The sequence below is a fragment of the Oncorhynchus mykiss genome, chromosome 10 (genome assembly GCF_013265735.2).
Source record: "Oncorhynchus mykiss isolate Arlee chromosome 10, USDA_OmykA_1.1, whole genome shotgun sequence".
Lineage (NCBI taxonomy): Eukaryota > Metazoa > Chordata > Actinopteri > Salmoniformes > Salmonidae > Oncorhynchus > Oncorhynchus mykiss.
Genome location: NC_048574.1, coordinates 22,806,990 through 22,820,153, shown reverse-complemented (window position 1 = coordinate 22,820,153; position 13,164 = coordinate 22,806,990). Strand labels below are relative to the sequence as shown.

The window sequence follows — 13,164 nt, the reverse complement described above, 5'->3', positions numbered from 1 at the left end:
TAGCTGCCTGCACACACAGTATGAGCCCTCATACATCATCTTGGCTCAGCAATCACAATCAGACAAAAGTTTTTTACAACGACCTTGTCGAAACATTCTAGTCCGATGTTTCACTATTCAGTCCAGCTGGTTGGATACTAGAGAGGCCTTGGGGGGAAATAGGTAACAGAGGTACCGTGCTGGGCTAACACATCAGACCTGATCTTGGGTTTTATCCCAACAACCTCGACTGTTTTTCACTTTGTGCCCTGTAACTGCTAATGGACAATGACAGACTTGACTTTGATGAACTAAAAGTCACTATGACTGGTCTCTTCTGCTGTATGCATCTCTTCCAGCAGTGAGCAGTACACATTAGAACACATAGCTAGCTGGATAGGAGACCAGACATTGCTGGAAGTGGTGTTGGAGGGCCAGTAGGAGGAACTCATTCCTCTGGTCAAAAAAATAATATCCCAATGCCCCAGGGCAGTGATTAGGGACATTGCCCTGTGTAGAGTGTCATCTTTTAGATGAGATTTTGAAACTGGTGTCCTCACTCTCTGTGGTCACTAAAGATCCCATGGCACATCATACGAGTAGGGGTGTTAACCGTGGTGTCTTATCTAAATTCCCAATCATCGTGTGCCCCATACACCCCAGCTTCCAATTGTCTCCTTCCTCCCATCTGTAACTATTCCCCAGGTCATTGCTGTAAATGTGAATGTGTTCTCAGTCAACTTACCGGGTAAAATCAAATTAGATTTTAATATCTGGTTGGCTACAACATCTCCCTAGTGTGAATTCAGCTCCAAAGTCAAATTATTGAGTTGAATGAGCTATCACTATTCTATTTCAGGAGCATTTCTATGCCAAGTCAATAGTACAAACACCTTGTTCATCATTAGCCATTTCTTCAACACATTCATTGAGCATGTGATACTATTTAAATGAAAATCACTCTTTGACTCTGATTGACACAAAGAGCAAGACCAACAGGTGTGTCCTGTGACAGTCCTCCCTGTGTATGAACTAAAAACAGACCACATTTTATCCTATGTTTCAGATGTTTTTTGGAGTCCAGTGACCACCCACTACAGACAACCCATCTCTATCTCCATCATTTTGACCACAATCTTTCTAAAGCCTGACACTGTAGCCCCTTCCCCGGGAAGTGGCCCATGTTCGGACATCTTTCCCCCACAGGGACGCCCAAAGAGCCACGCTTCGCCCGCGATGGGGCGTCGGGTCCTAGCTGCCAGTGGGCCATTGGAGAGCACTCTGACCTCTAAATTGGGCCTTCATCTTCCCCCCGGGAGGAGCGGCTTTGGGGTAATCCCCTCCTGAGAAAGGAGTAAGAGGCAGAGGCGACGCCTGGTCCTGGGACTCGAGATTTGTCCCCGGGTGTGTGGGGCACTGACAGCACCCTTTGGCCTCGCACAAAGGGGGTAATGGAGCGAGACCAGGGCGGCAGTGAGAAAATCCACACTCCTCGGCCCCAAAAATACATCAGCTGTTACCGGGGCAACCCGGCATCAAGCTAAAAAACAACAAAAACATTTCCCAGCTCTGGTGAAGCAGCCAGTCAAGCCAGGGTAGTGAGAGGACTCACTGGAGGTTCGGATGTTCCCAGAGTTCCACTCGTTGGGCAGGGAGTCCTAGTTCAAATTAAAGATTTAGAAGCAGCTCACACATTTTTTGACGTTCCCCTGTATAAGCCCTCGTCAAAAAATGTCTTACGTTTTGAAACCTATAACAAATTAGCAATGGTGGCCTGCTGAAAACCTGCCAGCTGAGTGGATCTAAGATCTATCGTCAATACTGCCACTGCTAAACCATGGGCTCTTGTCTCCTATGAAACAGCATGGATGGGATGCTCTAACCTTGGGTCAGGATATTGGAGTACTGATAGAGGGTCTTTCAGGGTTAGCTTGAGTGAGAGCAGAAAGGCTTGGTGAAACTGGCCATATCGCACAAGGAAGAGAGAGGGTGGGGGTGTGAAAGGCAGGAGTTCTGCTTGAGTGGATCTCAATGAGGATCTAGTGAGGAGGAGCACCCTCCCCTGCTTCAAAACCAAGCACCCACTCCCACATCCTGAGCTTTGCACACACCTCTTTGCCCCCACATCTCTCTCCCTCTTTTTTTCTCTCTCTCCAGTCTCCCCATCTCTTTGTATGTCCAGCTGGCTGCTACACAAAGGCTCTGGATCGAGGATCCAAATGAACCTCAAACCCCCAGACACTTTGTTCTGCCCATTTTCCCACTCCCTATTGGGAGTTTGTAAACAAAATTGAAAATGAAGAAGTGATAAAGCAAAAAGAACGAGTGAGAAAGAGTTGTGTTTTTTAAAAGGTAAAGCATGGAAATGCACTAGGATCGGCTGGAGCAAAGAAGTTTGGGCTTGCATTTTGCACAGGCCTTGTAACTGTCAGATTTAGAGCCTGAGGCATCTGAAAGATGTGGTGGTAATCAGTGGCATCTGCTGCATCGCGACCTTGAAATACCAACTGCTGTTGCAGGAAAAACCTTTCAAAAAGGACCATTTCAACGACAACTCCCACACATCTGAAAATAAATTAGTCTCTGATTACAATTTCAACGCGTATGCCACATTTGTTGACTACACTAAGAGGTAAATCCTATACAACAAGTGTCACTATGCTTCAAAACATTCTACCTCTCTATGACATTCTTCGGTAACACTTTACTTGACACCCAGCATCATAACACGTTATGACACGGTCATAACAGTGTCATAACAGCTTAACTTGTCATAACCTGTCATGACCCTTATATTTACACCTGTTGTGACATATTTGGTTATTTTATGTCTGGTTATGACACCTACAGAGTGTCAAAACCCACATTTTATCAAATGTATTTTTTCCCTGCTTTCGTTTGGAAGTCCTAGTTAAATAAAGTTTCAATAAAAAATTTAGTCCATTGTTGATGCTGGAAGGAATTCTTTACAGTCACTTATTTTTTACCATTATATTTTAAATAACTTGTAAAAATACACTGTCAAGAAGCATTATGACCATCATAATCATATAAACCAGAGAAGCCTATCACGTACATTCCCTTCTCCTGATATCTTGCTCCTGCATTCAACTCAGTCATCAGAAACAGAGCATTGGGGTAGGTGCATGTCTGACATCAATGTGTGCGCAATAACAATGATAATTGAATACTGTCCATTTAAGAAAATGTTATATAACATCAACATACTGTTGACAAGTAGGCTGTGGTGGAATGGAATGTTTTGCCTTGTAGGTGTCATAACCTGCCTTAAAATAATGCAATATAGATATGTCACAACAGGTCTAAATATATGTGTCATGACCATATTATGACAGGTTATGACAGCTGTTATGACATATGACATGGTTATGACCGTGTCATAACGTGTTATGTCGCTGGGTGTCAAGTAAAGTGTTACCCGTTCTTCTACCCCTCTATGGCTAAGATCATGTTTTGTGGAAATCACACACTCAAGTACAGGCAAGAAGCCCCCCCCTTGGGTTGGTCTCAGATCCATCCCAGGCCAGGCTCAACTAGTACCCGTTTCCCAGCCTGTGTGAGAGGGACCGTTCGTAGTAGATGGGCCTGACCGTGTAAAAAAAAAACCCTGTGTGGGGAAACGTGGGCCGGAACTAATAGGATTGGTTTTGATTCATTAGATTCGCTTTCATCATCCTGGTTGGAATTTCACTGCACGTCCCGTCGGGCTTCACACTTTAAATGGGGGGGGGGGGGGGGCTGCAAGGTTCCGAAAGGGGGGCTGAGCACTTGTAATTGAGCCCCTACATTGCAAAAAGCTTCATACTATGTGGAATCATTAGCAGTGCTATAATAATGTCAATGTGCAACAGTACGGTATGATAAACAAATGATCGAGGAGAGAGCTGGCATCCTTACTTACATCTGTGGGTTGCTAGCTATACCCTAAAGGGCAAAGGAAGCATGTTTGTTTCATTGTGTTATGTTAGCAATAATAGACCCCTGGTGTAACCCTACTGCAGGGTTTCCCAAACTCGATCCTCAGAACCCCAAGAGGTGAGCGTTTTGGTTTTGCCCTAGCTGATTCAAATAATTAATTAATCATCAAGTGCTGGTGCCCTCTTTGCTGCTATAACAACCTGCACACTCTTCTGGAAAGGCTTTTCACTAGATGTTAGAACATTGCTGCAGGGACTTGCTTCCATAGAGCAACAAGAGCATTAGTGAAGTCGGGCACTGATGTTGGACGATTAGGCCTGGCTCGTAGACGGCGTTCCAATTCATCCCAAAGGTGTTCGATGGAGTTGAGGTCAGGACTCTGTGCAGGCCAGTCAAGTGAAAACTAATTTCATGAAGCTCCCAACAAACAATTATGGTGCTGAAATATGTTCCAGAGGAAGTTTGGAACTCAGTAGTGAGCGTTGCAACCAAGGACAGGTGAATTTACGACACTTAGCCCTTGGCTGTCTCGTTCTGTGAGCTTGTGTGACCTACCACTTCGCGGTTGAGCCATTGTTGCTCCAAGACGTTTCCACTTCACAATAACAGCACTTACAGTTGAGCTGGGCAGCTCTAGTAAGCCCGCAATTTGACGAACTGACCTGTTGGAAAGGTGGCATCCTATGAAGGTGCCACGTTGAAAGTCACCGAGTTGTTCAGTAAGGCCATTCTACTGCCAATGTTTGTCTGTGGAGATTGCATGGCTATGTGCTTAATTTTACACACCTGTCATCAACAGGTGTCGCTGAAATAGCCGAATCCACTATTTTGGCCATTTATTGTAGTTTTTCTTGAATTTCAAGGATCTTCTACAAAACTGGCCTCCCAGTATCACACATTACCGTTTTGTTAGTGTGCGAATGTTACGGGATAGTTGGTATACTGTATGATTAGTTTGCCGTCCTGGAGATTACATGTCCAGACAGAGTATGACATCTACTTTTAGGATTAGTGAGGATAAGGAGTGCAAGTTGTACAATGCATTGCAGGCAGTTTTATCTGAGACCAAAATTACATAACTTCAAAACAGTAGCACACATTGTTTGAGGAAACCCCCCCAGAATTTGTGCTTTCCCGTTTTGTTGTATTCTTTGGGAGTATGAGACAGTCTTTCAAAGAAGGAAGGCATCAGTCAGTCGAAAAATGTACATTTCAATGTAGTCGAGTGCAGATGCAATCTGGTTTAAATGCTGGCAAATGTGACAGAACACAGAATGCATCCGGAGTTAATGAACACACTCACGCCATTTAAACTACGTGAGAGGGCTACTACTTCACATCACAGTATATCACAGCATTGCTACTGACGGTTCTCTCTTCATTCAATTAGGTCAACTGACTTGAGAAACTTCAGGAATCAGACAGTTATGAGGAGTGTAATCACAGAAGAGATCTTACTTAGTTAGCCAGATTCAATGCCACCCGGCTGCATCTGAACAATGTAGACAACAAGCGCTATGCATATTCATTACAGGGTCTAATACAGGACTAGGCCTCAGTTCTTTAGCGACATTTTGATGCTGGGCGATTTTGTGTGAAAGAATTAGTATGATGACGTAGTTCTATATTTCAAACACTTCGAGTAGCAGGAAAGATTTCAGTAGGCAAGATTAACAATATTTAAATGTTTAATAAAGTTCTCCTAAAAATCACAATACAACCATTTTATAAATACAAATGGAGAAAAAAACGTGAATGTCAAAAATATACATACAGTTATCAGTCTTATCCTCTGAACTTCGGAATCAGGCAATAGAGATAAATGCATTATATTAATGCAAGTGCTACTCCACCAGCACAATTCAAAGTAGCCTAATTGCTATCCATAAACACAAAACACATTGTTTATGTTTACAGTGGCCTATACCAAAGAACATAGAGCCTCTTTAATTTCAGTTGGCCCAAAATTCCCCCCAACAACAAACAGTCGATCACGGAGAAAACATTGGCCTTGTCTGTTTTTGGGCTCGGTTGCCAACCTGTCCTGCGCTCGATTTCACTAGGGCCCCTCTTAGTTGGCCTCTTCTCATCTCCAGCGCTGCACATTGGGCCCTGGCCACCAGTCTAGCATGCCAACTTGGCCTGGCCACTCAGCTCTAGTGTGTTCAAGGGCTTGGCATAGACAGCTTCCAGGAAATGGAGGGGCAGCAGGCCGAACAGAGCAACCAAGAAGCCTACGCTGGCCACCGACAGCAGGACGTATCAGCTGATGAAGAAAGTGTCTACGGTCTGCAGGAGGAAAGAGATGTTCAGACAGTTATCAGTTCATTGGTTTATCATCAGTACAAACTGATGATAAATGGGTTAGTTTAGGATAGATGGTTTCTGTATGTTTGATAAGTGGGTATCTTGTGTTTAAATGGTCGGTGTAATTCCTCTTTCTTCCAACAGATGTCACAAGTGAGCCACTGCAATCAGTTCTGGAGGGAGAAAATGGAAGGCAAGGCAAGGCAGGTTACCCCTTACATTTCATTATAAGCCAAATGTTAAAGGCCCAGTGCAGTCAAAAACGTGATTTCCCTGTGTGTGTTATATAGACGCACACTATAAGTGTGCGATAAAATTGTGAACATGTGAAAATTATGATAATGCCCTTTAAGTGTAAGAGGTGTTTGAAAAGACTGCCTGAAATGTCAGCTTGTTTTGGTGGGATAGAGTTTTGGCCTGCCTCGACATCATCAGGAGGTCAATTAGTTAGACCAATAACAAACAGCATTCCAAACCCCTCTGCCATTAAACAGCTAGTTTTCCCCTCCCCACTCAGACTGTCCTAGTAAAATTCATGCTTGAGAAATTGCTCTTGCTAAGTTAGGCACTAATTGTTACCCAGAAAGGATTTGATATTGAGATGAAAACAACTGCATTGGGCCTTTAACATGGACTTTGGTAAACGTATCACAGTGTCTGACTTGACTTAGTAGTTATTATATTGTACTCAAGCAAACATGGCCTCATTCAGGAAATTGACATGATAGTGCAAGAGACTTGATAATAGCAATGTGAGTCATTCAAGGCTTTCCTTAAAGCTAATAATCACTCTGTCTGCAATATGATCACATGTTGCATCATCCACTTGAAATGTCTTTTCAACTAAAAATCATTTTGGCATGTTGAAACTTGATGATAGCAAAAACACAAATGATTCATGACAAATTATTATTTTTTGAATACATTAAGACCAATATTCCTCAAAAGATAGGATACTTACTAGGGCCTTAGTGTGAGGCAAGGGGGGGGGGGGGGGGGGGGGGAGCATCGTCTCTGGCGAATGCAGTGTTCTCTCATTTAATGCATCTCACTTTCTTATTTGCCAATTAGCCAGCGAGCAGAGCCCAGAGCTGGGGGCCATGTTTTATTAATGTGGCATCGGACTGCTCGGTACTGGGGCCCTGTCTAGGGCAGGCCCTAATTGGCACTGTGTTATTTTGCTTTTGTTTAACAGCGAGAGGTTAGCTGTTTCTTACACTCGTGTTCACACACACACACTCTCTGTCACATACAAGCGGAAACCATGTGTTTGATGTATTTGATACAATTCCACCTATTCCGCTCCGGCCATTACCACGAGCCCGTCCTCCCCAATTAAGGTGCCACCAACCTCCTGTGCTGTACACACACTCTCAATCATCATATATACTGCTTCTAGTCTGTTTATCATATATCCTAGTCACCTTACATACATACATACATGATAGACTAGCAGCCGCATATATGATGATTGAGAGTGCGTGTACAGCACAGGAGGTTGGTTGCACCTTAATTGGGGAGGACGGGCTCGTGGTAATGGCTGGAGCAGAATGGTATCAAGTACATGGTTTCCATGTGTTTGATGCCATTCGCTCCATTCCAGCCATTATTACGAGCCATCCTTCCCTCAGCAGCCTCCACTGGTGTACAGTATCAATGTGTGTGCACGTTGTGTGTGTGAGCGAATTAAGTGAGAGTGTGAGTGTGTAGAATGTGCATAGAGTGAGTGTGTATAGAGGGTCAATGCAGACCATCCATGTGGCCATTTTGTTAGCTATTTAAACGGTGCATATTATTATTTTAGCACACACACAACAGCTAGTTATTAGGAGGTAAGTCACAAAAACATAGAATGTAATATAATAGGATCTCTGTGGTAAGGATAATCTGGTTGAGCCTCTTCTAAGACAGGTATAACAGACAAGATAGTTAGTTGCCTGTTATACCCCCGTATTTCAATAGACCTACTGGCATTGTTTTTGATGTAATGATAGCTATTACTCCAGTTGTAAATCATTGAGACAACTATTTACAATGTGCAATAGGCAGCAGAATTAAAACAATCTTAGCTATGCTTGTTTATTTTTTATTTGAATATGGCCTAGAAATTATGTAACCCTACCAGTAAATCAATAAAATAGTGTTTTTTTTACACATTCCAAAGACTTGAAACTCATCCACAAGTCAATTAATATTCACTACATAAACCTAACTACATTAACACTTCGCTGTGGGAACATAGAAAACCTTAAAAAGTATCATGGCAGAACAGCAAATCCTGAATGTATTCACATGATTATGTAACTCTGTGTCGTTGTATGTGTCGAACTGCTTTGCTTTATCTTGGCCAGGTCGCAATTGTAAATGAGAACTTGTTCTCAACTTGCCTACCTGGTTAAATAAAGGTGAAATAAAAAATGTAAAAAATAAAATTATGAATGCGTGCAGTCAAAAATAGATTGCCTGAATCTGATTCCTCAGGTCCATGTGTGAGGTGATCTTGCCCATTGGCCTAAACTAACAGGACACTAGGCCTACAGCACTATGAATGCGTCCCAAATGGCACCATATCCCCTATTTAGTGCAGTACTGCACCAAATAGAGAATAGGGTGTCATTTGAGACGCAGTTCATGTCTCCCTGTAGTTCTGGTTTTCCCCATACACAAACCTAACACAAACTGGCCAGGCTGGCGGTGTCCTCTGTGGGGTGGCAGCTTGGCGGATCTGGCTGCATTATTTGGCAGGCGGTGCAGGAGGAAAGCACTGCAGTCTGTTTGTGCTGCTGTTGGGGAGAGATAAATCAGACCAGGTCTTTACGACAAACACACTGCCACATGTTCTGAATGCAGCTCTGCAGCCAGGGCCATCAGGCCACTCTGCTAGGCCTACATACATGGACCACAAAACAAAAGCCACGATGATTTAAAAAATGTTGCAGATTACTTGTCTGGGACAAAACCCTCTGTGTTGTTCAGGGGAATCATTTGATGAGCTCAACTACTCTATTCAAATTGAATAAGATCTTCATACTCCATTAAAAATCAGCCAACACCGCACTGCAGTGATTTAGCAGACATAAATATAAAATGTTTTTTATTAACTTTATTTTTTCAGGGTAGCCCTCAACACTACAATTTCAACATAACATTGTATGTGTAATCCTGAGTGACATTCAGCCAGTGCACAGTAAAGTGCTGTGTGGCCAAGACAATTTTTGATGCTGCTGTTAGTACCCTGTTCAACTTGAGTATCAATATTAGAAAACACATAACACCAGTGGCTCACACTTCTGAAGAGAGCCTTTGAAGCCCAAGTGTGACAACAACAACTTTCTGCTCTGACAAGGCAACTATTGAGGTAGCCAGCTGCAGTTCACTTACAAGTGTGTGTGTGTGATTACAGTATTATAGCTTACCTCAAAATCTTTGAATGGTGACAGGGTCTCTGAGCTACAGGGGAAGAACACCAGGATAAGAGTGGAAATGAGGGCCAGCAGGAAGACAGGGATGACCCCTAAGCTGTTAGTCAACAAAAACAATACAGAAATATATTTTAAATTAAACACAAAAACTAAGTGTGAAATAGGGATTGGTCAGTGGCCAATTCTCTACCAAGGTATTCCAGCACACAGCTTTGATCTACTACAGTAGCTATGTTGGTCTATTGTACTTCAAACAACATGTAGGCAGGTTGCTTAGGATTCAAACCTTCTCAAACAGACTAATTCATAGTCTTAGAGGTGGTATTCACACCATAATGTGAGTTGTACTGTAAACAGTACAAAGGGAAAATGTTTTATTCTTCATTAAATCATTTTCCTAGTAATCACTTGATTGGGTGTTCTGTAGGACTAATGCAAATTTGGCCAAGGGCACTTCAATCAACCCAATCAAATCTGTAACCAGTAAACTAACCCCTTTTCACAAATGCTCATGCTTTGTTTAGACAGGCAGCCCAATTTTGATCATAGTTTTCACGAATTGGTGTTTTGACCAATCAGATCAGCAAAGAAAAATATCTGATGTGAAAGGAAAAAAATAAAAATGGTCAAAAATATCAATTAGTGGTAGAAAAAAAATCAGAATTTGTCTGGCTGTCTAAAGGCAGCCTTACTGAATCGATTCATTTTCTCAGTAAAATCATGACAGAAACATTTCAGCAGTAGTGAAAAACATGTAGCCTAGCTGGTATCAGTGGAAATAACAGTTAGTCTAAAGTGAAATGACACTAAGGATGTAGGGCCTAACTATTTAAAATCATCTCTAAAATAAATTATGTGTACAGTATAATCCTCAAAAGTGTAGGCCAAGGGATTGAGGTGGAAGAGCCAGTGGGGCATTCACCTATGATTACAGGACATGCCACAACACCACCTGTGACATGACAGCCTGGTCTCATAGACCAGACGTAACATAGTTTAGTCCGGGACACTCAAATTAGTATGATATGTTAGGTATTGTTACATAAAACAGATGGTTACTTAATGCAAAATTAAAGTAGGGTGGTTTGTCGGGTTGGGCATAGAACGCAAACATCTAGCAACCCAAAGGTTGCGAGTTCAAATCTCATAACAACTTCAGAAATGTATAAACTGACTACTTACAACTTTTTAGCTAATTTGCAACTACTTAGCATGTTAGCTAACCCTTGGTGAAGAGCTCAGTGACTTTCAACGTGGCAACTTCATAGGATGCCACCTTTCCAACAAGTCAGTTCTTTACATTTCTGAATTACTAGAGCTTCCCCACTCAACTGTAAGTGTTGTTATTATGAAGTGGAAACATCTAGGAGCAACAATGGCTCAACCGCGAAGTGGTTGGGACCGCCGAGTGCTCATAGAACGGGACCGCCGAGTGCTGAAGCGCATAAAAATCACCTGTCCTCGGTTGCAAGACTCACAACTGAGTTCCAAACTGCCTCTGGAAGATACGTCAGCACAATAATTATTTGTCGGGAGCTTCATGAAATGGGCTTCTATGGCCGAACAGCATCACACAAGTCTAAGATCACCACACTCAACATCAAGCATCAGCTGGAGTGGTGTAAAGCGCACCGCCATTGGACTTTGGAGCAGTTGAAATGCGTTCTCTGCAGTGATGAATCACACATCACCATCTGGCAGTCCAACGGATGAATCTGGGTTTGGCGGATGCCAGGAGAACACTAGCTGCTCCAATGTAACTGTAAAGTTTGGTGGAGGAGGAATAATGGTCTGGGCCTGTCTTTCATGGTTCAAGATAAGCCCTTAGTTTCAGTAAAGGGAAATCTTAAAGCTATAGCATACAATGGCATTCTTGACCATTCTGTGCTTCTAACTTTGTGGCAACAGTTTGGGGAAGGCCCTTTCCTGGTTCAGCATGACAATGCCCCCGTGCACAAAGCGAGGTCCATACAGAAATGACTTGTCGAGTTCAGTGTGGAAGAACTTGACTGGCCTGCACAGAGCCCTGACCTCGACCCCGTTGAACACCTTTGGGATGAATTGGAACGCTGACTGCGAGCCAGGCCGAATCGCCCAAAATCATTGCCCAACCTCACTAATGCTCGTGGCTGAATGGAAGCAAGTCCCCATGGCAACGTTCCAATAACTAGTGGAAAACCTTCACAGAAGATTAGAGGCCTTTATAACAGCAAAGGGGGACCAACTCCATTAATGTCTATGATTTTTGAATGAGATGTTCGATGAGTAGATGTCTACATACTTTTGGTTATGTAGTGTACCATACGAAACATATACTAAATGGGGAGTACAGAATAATACAAATACTATAGTTTGCCTTTTTGTTTTAAGTATGTAGTTCTATCCTTGAGCTGCTATTGTCTATTAATGTTCTGTATTATGTCATGTTTCATGTGGACCCCAGGAAGAGTATTTGCTGCTGCTTTTGCAACAGCTAATGGGGATCATAATAAAAATAACAAAAAGACCAGGTTGGCAATCGACATGAAAGTCCAGACCTCTTGGCAGAGGTAGAAGTAGGCTATTCAGGGTAATGCATATGAGAAAGTGGTGTACAGTGTACACTGGTATCATATCAGCACAAGATAATGTGTTCAAAATACTAAAATGTGTTTAGGTATCTAGCTAAGTTAGGCCTGCATGTGTGTATGTATTCACAACTTACTTAGTTGTTCCAGAAGCTCTCAAGAGGATCATCCCCTGCACGAAAACTACAATCCAGATAAGAGCAATGGAAAAAAAAAAAAAGTTCCCACGCCCAATACCGTACCAGCCATTCTTCACCAAATCAAAGGGCTAGACTAACGCGTTAGCTAGCTAACTACTCACGTTGGCCTTGAGGATATTCAAATGAGCTAGCTAACTATGTTAGTTAGCTAGTGCTGTTGATCAAGCAAAGCTATTTGCGTGAAATTGTGTTTCTACAAAACGAGTTGCATCGTATAATGCCAATTGCATCGTTTGAACTGGCATTTTGCACTCGCTGTTGACAGTCAAGTTGATTTATTTTTTAAATTAAAAAATAGTTTTTTAGCTAGCTAAACGGCTAACTTGTGCGTGCGTAGCGTTACTAACGAACTTCCTTCCCAAATAATTTAATCACTGTTCGAGACCGCTCATGATAATGGTGTGTGAACGCAACCATTCTAACTGTCGCCTAACAACCGCTTGTATGCGAACTGTTTAGCAACTAACGTAACCACCTGGCTCTCTTGGTTACAAATAACCTTCAATTTCATAGGATAGACCACTAGGGCGAGGAGCCATACATAGTGGTTGTTACTAAGTACCGAATAGAATGCTGGGAAGTGCAGTGTATTCTAGTCCTAGCTGAAGTTGCATCTGAAATTGGGTAGGCTCGCTTGTGTTTATTTGCCATGAACTACCTAGGCTTTAAGTTTGGATGCTTTTATTATTATTATTATTTTTACAATAGTATAACCACGATAAATCCAACTAATGTGGTGATGATTATGTT

The 13,164-nt window shown here is 42.5% G+C and overlaps 1 long non-coding RNA gene across 2 annotated transcripts; it reads right to left on the bottom strand.

Annotated features, from left to right (window-relative positions):
* Window positions 1-5,594: 5,594 nt before the first annotated feature.
* Window positions 5,595-12,896, bottom strand: LOC110533518. Of its 2 annotated transcripts, none has more exons than XR_002474972.2 (4): window positions 12,352-12,896; window positions 9,642-9,744; window positions 8,895-9,008; window positions 5,595-6,398 (listed from the first exon to the last, which is right to left on the bottom strand). It is a non-coding gene; the product is annotated as an uncharacterized LOC110533518 (long non-coding RNA). The 2 variants fall into 2 exon arrangements; XR_002474971.2 differs by having other exon boundaries at window positions 5,595-6,207; window positions 12,352-12,894.
* Between the last annotated feature and the right edge of the window lie 268 nt (window positions 12,897-13,164).